The sequence below is a fragment of the Octopus bimaculoides genome, chromosome 1 (assembly GCF_046866305.1).
Source record: "Octopus bimaculoides isolate indiv1 chromosome 1, ASM4686630v1, whole genome shotgun sequence".
Lineage (NCBI taxonomy): Eukaryota > Metazoa > Mollusca > Cephalopoda > Octopoda > Octopodidae > Octopus > Octopus bimaculoides.
Window position 1 is genome coordinate 89,116,172 of NC_142928.1, and position 9,995 is coordinate 89,126,166.

A 9,995-nucleotide genomic window follows, 5' to 3' on the forward strand; every position below is an offset into this window, starting at 1 on the left:
TACAAGTGATGCTGCTGCTGCTACTACTACTACTACTACTACTACTACTACTACTACTACTACTATTTCTGCTACTACTACTACTACTACTACTACTACTACTACTACTATTGCTGCTACTACTACTACTACTACTACTACTACCACTACTACTACTACTACTACTACTACTACTACTACTACTACTATTGCTGCTACTACTACTACTACTACTACTACTACTACTACTGCTGCTGCTACTACTACTACTACTACTACTACTACTACTACTACTGCTGCTGCTACTACTACTGCTGCTGCTGCTGCTGCTACTACTACTACTACTACTACTACTACTACTACTACTACTACTACACAACAACAACAACAAAAAGTAGAAAGTGACCAATGAAGTAGAATATAGAAGAAAATATAAAAACGAAATGGTAACGATGAAGATGGAAGAAGAATAAAAATTACAAAAAGAAAAAAAAGAAAGAAAAAGCATAAAATAAGAAGAACAGAGAATCCGGGACATCTGAATAAAGGTATGGAGAAGAAGGATGATGAAGAAGGACTTTGAAGAATGAGAAGAGAAAAATGAGGAAAGAGGAAAAAGAAGAAACGCTGATAAGTCTTCTTTAGATCATTAGTGATTGTACGAGTGGCGATTTTCTCTGAGACGACAAAATCAGAAGTATATGTTGCCAAGCTATTGGGGCACGAAGCCAAATATTAGATTTGAAATTATCCACTTGTAACGATGAAAACCTTAAAATATCATATTTTATGTTCAATACTGCTCGGAAATTGCTTTGAAGAGGGCAGTGCGACAAATATGAACTTACTTTATAGTTATGATTAAAAGCTGTAGAGGAAAAATGGCGGAGTGTATAAACTTTTATTACTACTTGCTCATGGGTCATAGAGTTTAAATATGTAGCAGGAATTTCGTTGTGTCTCTGAGTTACTCATAGCTAGCTCTTTGCTTCATCTCGTTGTCAATAATAGGTAGTGGATTTTTAACTAGATGTGTATTCTATCCCGAAAGGAACTATTAAGCTTTCATCAAATTCGCGTAACGTAACCGAAATAAAGCATTTTTATTTTAGTAATGTAATCTTTTACTTGTTTCTGTCATTGGTCTGCAGTCGTACCGGGACACCTCCTTTAAGGGTTTAAACGAACAAATCGATCATAATAGCTATTTTTCGATTCTGGTACTTACTCTACCGTTTTCTTTTGCTGAGCCACTAGATTACAGGCACATAAACAAACCAACATCGGTTGTCAAACGGTTGGGAGACAAGCATAAATACAAAGACACACATGTACATACCTGTCTTTCTGACTGTCTATCTATCTATCTATCTATCTATCTATCTATCTATCTATCTATCTATCTATCCACACATAATCGACGGGCTTTTACACAATTTTCTTCCACCAAATTCATTCACAAGGCATTAGTTGGCCTAGGGCTACAGCAGAGGGTACTTGCCCAAGGTGCCGCGTAGTGGGACTGAACCCAAAACCACGCGGTTGCAGAGCGACAGCTTTTTCTGTAGGTGAATGTTACAGGGTATAAAGACAAGCTGAAGGTAATCCTAGCTAAATCAATGATTCTGTTTAGATTCCTGGTTATAGGCTTTCTACTTCAATTTCATTTTAACAATGTAAATTTTTCCGAGAAAAGAATGATTTCACTTTACACGTGAGTGATCAGAAAGTAATGTAATTTTTATTTGCCTTATTTTATGACTCACCGCGTATATGCTGCTATTAAAATATAGAGCCCTTGAATTAGCATTGCTGGGAAATTGCAGATATTACATCGAAAAATGCAATGCTACAAATTAGAAATAATTTTACTGTTAGTTCCCCCTAGTGGACAGTTAACAGAAGGGAGATAATCCTTTCTTCATAATTGGAGGGATTAGAAGTTTGAATTTGAAATTAAGGAATAAGAAAAAAAAAAACTGCATAGAATACACATATTTTAATTTTTCATTTGTTTTACAGTTGTAATTCAAAATGTAACCAAGAGCATTAATAACCCCCTCCCCATCCAAACAACATTCTCAGCGAACCAAGTTGATCCACTTTCAAATCCTTGTTGAACCTATTTCGCTTCCGTTACACTACACTGCTCTTAATACCTCTTCCCGCTTCCTTTTTAATCTATTATTTTGAATCAATTGAGATTTTTCAGATGTTTCTTTGTTTCTTTACGTAGCACCAGAATACCATAATTCTCTATTTACGAAATAAAACTCGCCAATTTGAGGGTATCCTTTAGTACTCTGTTCGTACTCTAAACAATTGAACAGCCAAAGCAAACTAGTAATATTTTAAAAAATTACTCCGCATTCAGTTCTTCACTTTTATCACTGGAAAGATTATTAACGTTATCTTTTCTGCTTTTGTCTACTCTAAATTTCCATTAGTATATTTGCCTTCAAATTCTGTCCTTTTTCCCTTCATCCTTTTACGTGTAAGTTGTGTTATAAAGAAACTACTAGAGGTTTATTATTGACAAGCAATGAGAAACCGGCATTAATAAAAATTTCCTATACTGCTACTAGGGAACATATAAACTGAGATGAGTGTAGTCAAGTGTTTGATTAGTATTTCTTTTTTATTCAAGGAGGAGAGATGAAATTCAAAACAAACTCAGACTGTTGTAAGAAAGGACTCATTCTATCTGTTACTCTGCTTGACAACATAAAATTACTTATAATCTATGGGGTCTCACCGTGCACAACTTTCAGGGAACAAAATCAAAACACATAAACAGACGTGGTTGTATATGTTAATGAATTCATCAGTTTTGGCAGTATTTGTTCGACCACCTGAAGTATCTGCTTTATGAATTAACGTGTAAATGGGAGAATATTCCACAGACCTATGTGCCCTTAATATTAATTCTCAGATGGAATCAGCGTGTCAGGCTAGGATCTTGAAATTTCAGGTACAATCCACTCAACAGGTTTCCGATCTGTTTCCATTGACACACTTGGCATCACAAAGCTTAGGTCAATTCGGGACTCTGATAAAAAATACACGACCAAATGCCACGTTGGTCATGTGTCAAATTAAAATGTCAAATATTACTTTATCCAGAGATATTAAGCAAAATAGAAGCAACATTGTGAATTTAGACCTCAGCTATTATAAAGCGTTCAGAAAAAAAGAAAAGAAAAAATCGAAATCTTAGAAAAGAAAATGAATGAAATTCCAAGAAAGGCAGGTCTTCAAATTGGACATCATTATTAGCGTCCTCTCCTCTCCTCCATACATAGCGGCAGAAATGCTCCGTTTCAACCCGTGAGGAAACATCTAGATAGAAACCCGACCTCAAACAAATAAAGTTATAAAATATATATACAGGAAATATTGAAAATTATCATTCTGAGCGCAGCAGAGTAAGAGGTAAGCATTCCGTGATCTGCTTTCGACGATCTCGAAAGAAAAATATACCTGCTCGACTAAATCCACCCACTTCTCTCCTTAGCAGTAACATGATTTCTTGGGATACAATCGACAATTGAAAATGAGTCAGAGATTCAAGGATTCATCTTTTCATTTAATGTATCTCATCTTACTCCTCTTCCTAATAACATTTTTTTCCTTTTGATACTAGAGACACTTTTATGAAAGAGAAGTCTGAATAATTCAGTCATCTGTAAGACATGACTCGTACACATTTTCTTGACCTCGACTGAATGATGGGCAAGAATGACCCTGAGGAAAGTAATCACTTCCCTTAATTTTCTGAGAGAAATAATCACTTTTAAAATTCCAGGGTGTATAACATTAATAGTGTGTATACAAATGTGGAAAGGCAGTCTGTAATGTTTTCTCAGAGAAATTTGTGTGCTAAAAACATAGCGCTTTACTTAGAATGCTGGTGGGTCGTCAGGCATGATGTTTCGGACTGAGTTGGCCTCCTCAGTGACGAATACCCCGGACGTCCTGAGCCAAGCTCAAAATGCTTGTTCTTATATTGAAATCGGTAAACAAAACATTTACTAACTTGTGCGTAAGCTAGCCAGGCAAAAATTAAACTAATATACGCATTTGAAACAACCTTAGATTGAAATACCAGTGTATATGACGTATATGATGTGTATATGCTATCTTTCCACTCAGTGGTATTATTACTATTACCACAACTACTACGATTGTTTGACTGACAAGAAATAGCGGCTGACTCTCCTACAAGCTATACCCTATAGTCTTCAAACGGGTAGGACACACCTGATAATGTAGTCCCTGACTTACGAAATCCACAGAATGTTCGATCAGGGCAAACCTAGGAAGAAACTGTCAACCATATGAAAACCAGTATTTGATAGATACTTTATTTTATCGATCCCTGAAACAAAAGGCAAAGTTGTCCTCGGTGAAATTTGAACTTAGAACATAAAGGGACGTAATAAAACACCGTAAATTCTACCAATTTTGCCATAATGCTGCTGCTTCTGCTACTACTACTACTGCTACTGCTAGTACTACTACTACTACTACTACTACTACTACTACTACTACTACTGCTACTGCTACTCGGAAATAGTTTTAGTCGAAAGAGGTTAGTCGATCCAAGTGCCCCAACTACTTGACCCGTATTTTATTTTATTGATCTCGAAGGGATGAAAGGGCAAGTTAGCCTCAGCGGGATTTGAACACAACGTAAAGCACCATGACAATGATAAATCGTTTCTGATTTAAGCACAAGGCCAGAAGTTTTGAGGCAAAGGTGTTAGACAAGACCATTGACCTCAGCAGTTGACTGGTACTTTATTTCATTGATCTCTGAGGGATGAAAAGCAAAGTTGACCTCGGCGGTACTTGAACCCGGAACGTAGAGCCGGAGTAACTACTGCAAAGAATTGTCCGACATTCTAACGATGCTGATACTCCACCACTCTTTATAATTGTTTCCAATTTAGACACAAGCCCAGCAATTTTGAGGACAAGGGTCAAGACGATGTTACCGATCCAAGTACTTGACTGGTACTTTATTCTATCAACTGCCAAAGGGGTGACTTCGATGAGATTTGAACTAAGAACTCAAAGGGCTGGAATTTACACAGCAAGACATTTTGCTCGACGCTCAAACAATTTTGCCAAGCCACCGCCCCAGTTTCTAACATTGATACAAAGCCAGAAATTTGGTGGTGGGGTTAGTAAATTAAATTGACTCTAGTACTTGATTGGTACTTTATTTCATCGACTCTAGAAGGAAAAGTTAAATTGATCTCAGTGGAATTTGAACTCGGAACGTAGAAGGATGAAATTAAATAAGGCAAAGCGTTTTGTACACCGCTCTACCGAATTATGTTTTTTTTTCTTTCTCTGCGGTTTATTTCTGTAAAAACAGGGATGATCTCTAATGCATGAATTGAACCACGCTCGCGACTCATGTTAACAGTGCAGACGAATTAACCATTACATCCACGGATCACCAGCTCTTCCACCATCACCTCTACTACTACTACTACTACTACTACTACTACTACTACTACTACTACTACTACTACTACTACTGCTGCTGCTGCTGCTGCTGCTGCTAGAAAGAGAAAGAAGAAAATGACAAAAAAAATAAAGCTCAAGAAAAGATAAGGCTTGCTAATTAATAGTCAGCGGTTTGTTACATCACACTAATTACTATCAAGTATTATTTTGTGGAAAAGTACTGCGAGAAGGATGCAGGTGGTGATAGGTAGGGAGGTAAACAACATCATCATCGACAACAGCAACAACAACAACAACAAACCAGTAAAGTAAGAGAGTATAACGGTCATCAGTTAATTAAAGATAATAATGAGTTTAGTGAAGTTAATGTAGTGGAAGAGACAAAATGTTGTAAAGTATATATACAGGAAATATTGGAAATTATCATGCTGAGCGCAGCAGAGCAAGAGGTAAGCTTTCCGTGACTTGCTTTCAACGATATCGAAAGAAAAATATATTTACAAAATTGAAACACTCACATACATGCACACATAAAGACACGCGCGCGCACACACAAACACATACGACATGAAAGAATTCTCATATCATACCATATATATATATATACGTGCATATATATATATATATATATATATATATATATATATATATATATATATATATATATATATATATACACACATATATACATGCATATATACATGCAGGAGTGGCTGCGTGGTAAGTAACTTGGTTACCAACTACATGGTTCCGGATTCAGTCCCACTTCGTGGCACCTTGGGCAAGTGTCTCTTACTATAGCCTCGGGCCGACCAAAACCTTGTGAGTGGATTTGGTAGACGGAAACGGAAAGAAGTCTGTCGTGTATATATATATATATATATATATATATATATATATATATATATATATATATATATATATATATATATATATATACATACATATGTATATATACATATATACATACATATGTATATATATACATATGTATGTATACCCATGCCGCCATCTCTTGAGTTATCTGGCCATAAAAAAAAATTGTTATGAAAATGACCGTTAAAAAAAGGGAAATTACTGTGTGATTGACCGTTGCGATGGCCAGATAACTGAAGAGATGGCGGCGTGGGTTTCCGCCCCGACATCCGAAACTCGGAGTTTTATCATGGTTACCGAATAATTGTCACATATTATTTACAGATAAATTCCTCTATTTACATAATATCGAAGACTCTTTCTTTTTTTTGTTGTCTTACCTGTTCTATGAATATATATATATATATATATATATATATATATATATATCAAATAATAAGCAACACGGATTTCAAAAGTGATTGCAGTACACACGTTTCATGCTACTTCAATTTATTTAAGTAATGTGAGCATTACCTTAAATGCAATATGAAGAGCAATCTTCAGCTGATGGACTTATATATTCTTCCTCTGCTCTCTCCCACTTGGTTTTAATATGTTGCCACATTTGTAATATGTCTTTTTTTCTACATTTTTTCGTGCAGCTGAAGATTGCTCTTCATATTGCATTTAAGGTAATGCTCACATTACTTAAATAAATTGAAGTAGCATGAAACGTGTGTACTGCAATCACTTTTGAAATCCGTGTTGCTTATTATTTGATTTTAATCACCCATCCTTTTGGGATGTGATATTCGGGTGCCTTCGCATAAGTACCATATTCAAGCCTTGAATCTATATCTAAACCGTCTATATATATATATATATATATATATATATATATATATATATATATATATATATATATATCTTTGTATGTATGTATGTATGTATGTATGTATGTATGTGTGTGTGTGTGTGTGTGTTTCTCCCCCCTATCACCGCTTAACAACCGGTGTTGGTATGTTGACGTCTACGTAGCCTAGCGGTTCGGCAAAGGGACCGATAGAATACTAGGTTTTAAAAAATAAGTCCTGGGGTAGATTTGTTCGACTAAAAAAACCCTTCAAGGCGGTGATCCAGCATGGCCGCTGCCAAATGACTGAAACAAGTAAAAAATAAAAGAATAAAGGTGTATATATACTCTTTTACTCTTTTACTTGTTTCAGTCATTTGACTGCGGCCATGCTAGAGCACCGCCTTTAGTCGAGCAAATCGACCCCGGGACTTATTCTTTGTAAGCCTAGTACTTATTCTATCGGTCTCTTTTGCCGAACCGCTAAGTGACGGGGGACACCACCATCGGTTGTCAAGCAATGCTAGGGGGACAAACACAGATTCACAAAAAAACACACACACACACATATATATATAGATATATATATATACATATATACGACGGCCTTCTTTCAGTTTCCGTCTACCAAATCCACTCACAAGGATTTGGTCGGCCCGAGGCTATGGTAGAAGACACTTGCCCAAGATGCCACGCAGTGGGACTGAACCCGGAACCATGTGGTTGGTAAGCAATCTACTTACCACACAGCCACTCCTGTGCCTATTTTATATATGAAATTTTTTTGTATGGGAATCCTATGCAATATGTTTCAATAAACGTATATAAAGGATTTATCTGAAAGCTTACCTTTTCTTCAGAGGAATTTAATAAACATACATAAAGAATTTATCTGAAAGCTTACTTCGCCTTGAGATAAATTCTGAATAGCAACAAAATTTACATAACTGTACATATGTGACGGTTAAGACTTCATAATTACATTACCGACAGTGTGGTTATGAATAAATATGTATACAGAAATCCTATAAACATGTTTAATAAACATATATTTAACCTCAACTAGGAAAATAGCCTCTGTTGCAGTATTTATAACGTTCCTCTCTTCGATTTTCTCTCTTTCATCCGTTTCCTTTGCGTTTTCCTCTTATTTCCTCAATTTCTCTTCCTGACAATTTCTGTCTCTCATTCCCGTTACTGTTTCCACTCATACAAAGACTCTAGCAGCCTATATCAAATACTTTCTTAGTATACTATTACACACACACACACACACACACACATTACTTTGGTCGAATCAATCTGTTGCTACTTTGAATTACCCCTGTGGGTACACATGGTCTTCAGGCAATTTATGACAGACTCTGTGCACCCAAAGGCAAAACTCAAAGTAGCAAGCGACGGACTCGACGAAGATAAAATATATTATTAAGCTCTATTATGGTATTGAGTACTGTTTATTTTCGACAGACGACATTAAACGTGAGTGTCAGTGTTTGTATATATATTCTGCTCTTTTACAGTGTTAAGAGTTTTTAACCCTTATTTCTAGCAATGTAGGTGCTTAGGTACTCTCAATCATATTAGGGATGATTAAAATTTTCCTTTATGTTGTTATATTGCGCCTAGCTGTTTATAATAATTTTTAGTACATAGGGGGTATATATATATATATATATATATATATATATATATATATATATATATATATATATATATATATACATACATACATATATGTACATACCTACATATATATATATATATATATATATATATATATATATATATATATATATATATATATATATATATATATATATATATATATAAATTCAATAATAGGACGAATTCTTTTACAAGAATTTATCAAGTAGCTAGCGTGAAAAAACCTCATAAGGGAAAAATTCATCATTTATTCCCGAAATATATATTTATTTATATTTATATAAGGGCATTACTATATAATAACGCCTCACGCCATGAGGGACTCTAAGGTCAGACTACTATAAAAAAAAACACATTTTTACCGAATGCGAGGAAATGCAACTCTCAAAGCCAACCCCTTAAAAAAAAAACGAACTAAATTATAGATCATGATTTCGTAGTTATTGTAGTATTATACAACTTCTACTCGTCAGTATAATATGGTCCAGAAAAATAGAAATAAACAGTGAATCAACATACCAAACGAACACCATGTATCCAGCATAGCATATGGACGACTGTTCATCGCTATTTCCCTATGTAAGTGGCGGGAATTTCGAATTGCATCTCGGTAAATGTGCCTCTTACTCAGAATAAATTCAGCACTGAATATATTCTGGCAATATATTTAAATTCAATAATAGGACGAATTCTTTTACAAAAAACCTCGAGAATAAATGATGAATTTTTCCCTTATGAGGTTTTTTTCACGCTAGCTACTTGATAAATTCTTGTAAAAGATTGGTGATGCTGCGTTCGGTCATGTAAAAACAAATACATACGTATATATATTAGAAATAATTAGTAAATATGCCCGCACACACATATAAATATGTATGTATATTTACTTACTCTTTCTACTCTAGACACAAGACCTGATATTTTAGGCAAGAGAATCTTGTGAATTAGATCAACTCCAGAGCGTGAAAAAAATGAATGAGAAAGTCAACCTCGGCGGAATTTGAACTCAAAACGTAGTACCGGAAAAAATATCGATTTTAAGTTTTGGCACAAGGCCAGCAATTTTGGGGGCGAGTGTAAGTCAATTATATCGACTCCAGTGCTCAACTAGTACTTATTTTACCGACAGAATGAAGGGCAAAGTAGACCACGGCCGAAT

The 9,995-nt window shown here is 35.2% G+C and overlaps 1 long non-coding RNA gene across 1 annotated transcript in view; it reads right to left on the bottom strand.

The window, feature by feature from the left end:
- The window catches only part of LOC128249885 (uncharacterized), a 28,600-nt gene extending 19,145 nt beyond the window's left edge, over nt 1–9,455 (bottom strand). Inside the window, exon 1 of the long non-coding RNA XR_016242194.1 lies at nt 9,356–9,455. This is a non-coding gene — a long non-coding RNA (uncharacterized LOC128249885). The remainder of the gene's footprint in view (nt 1–9,355) is intronic.
- Nucleotides 9,456–9,995: the final 540 nt, after the last annotated feature.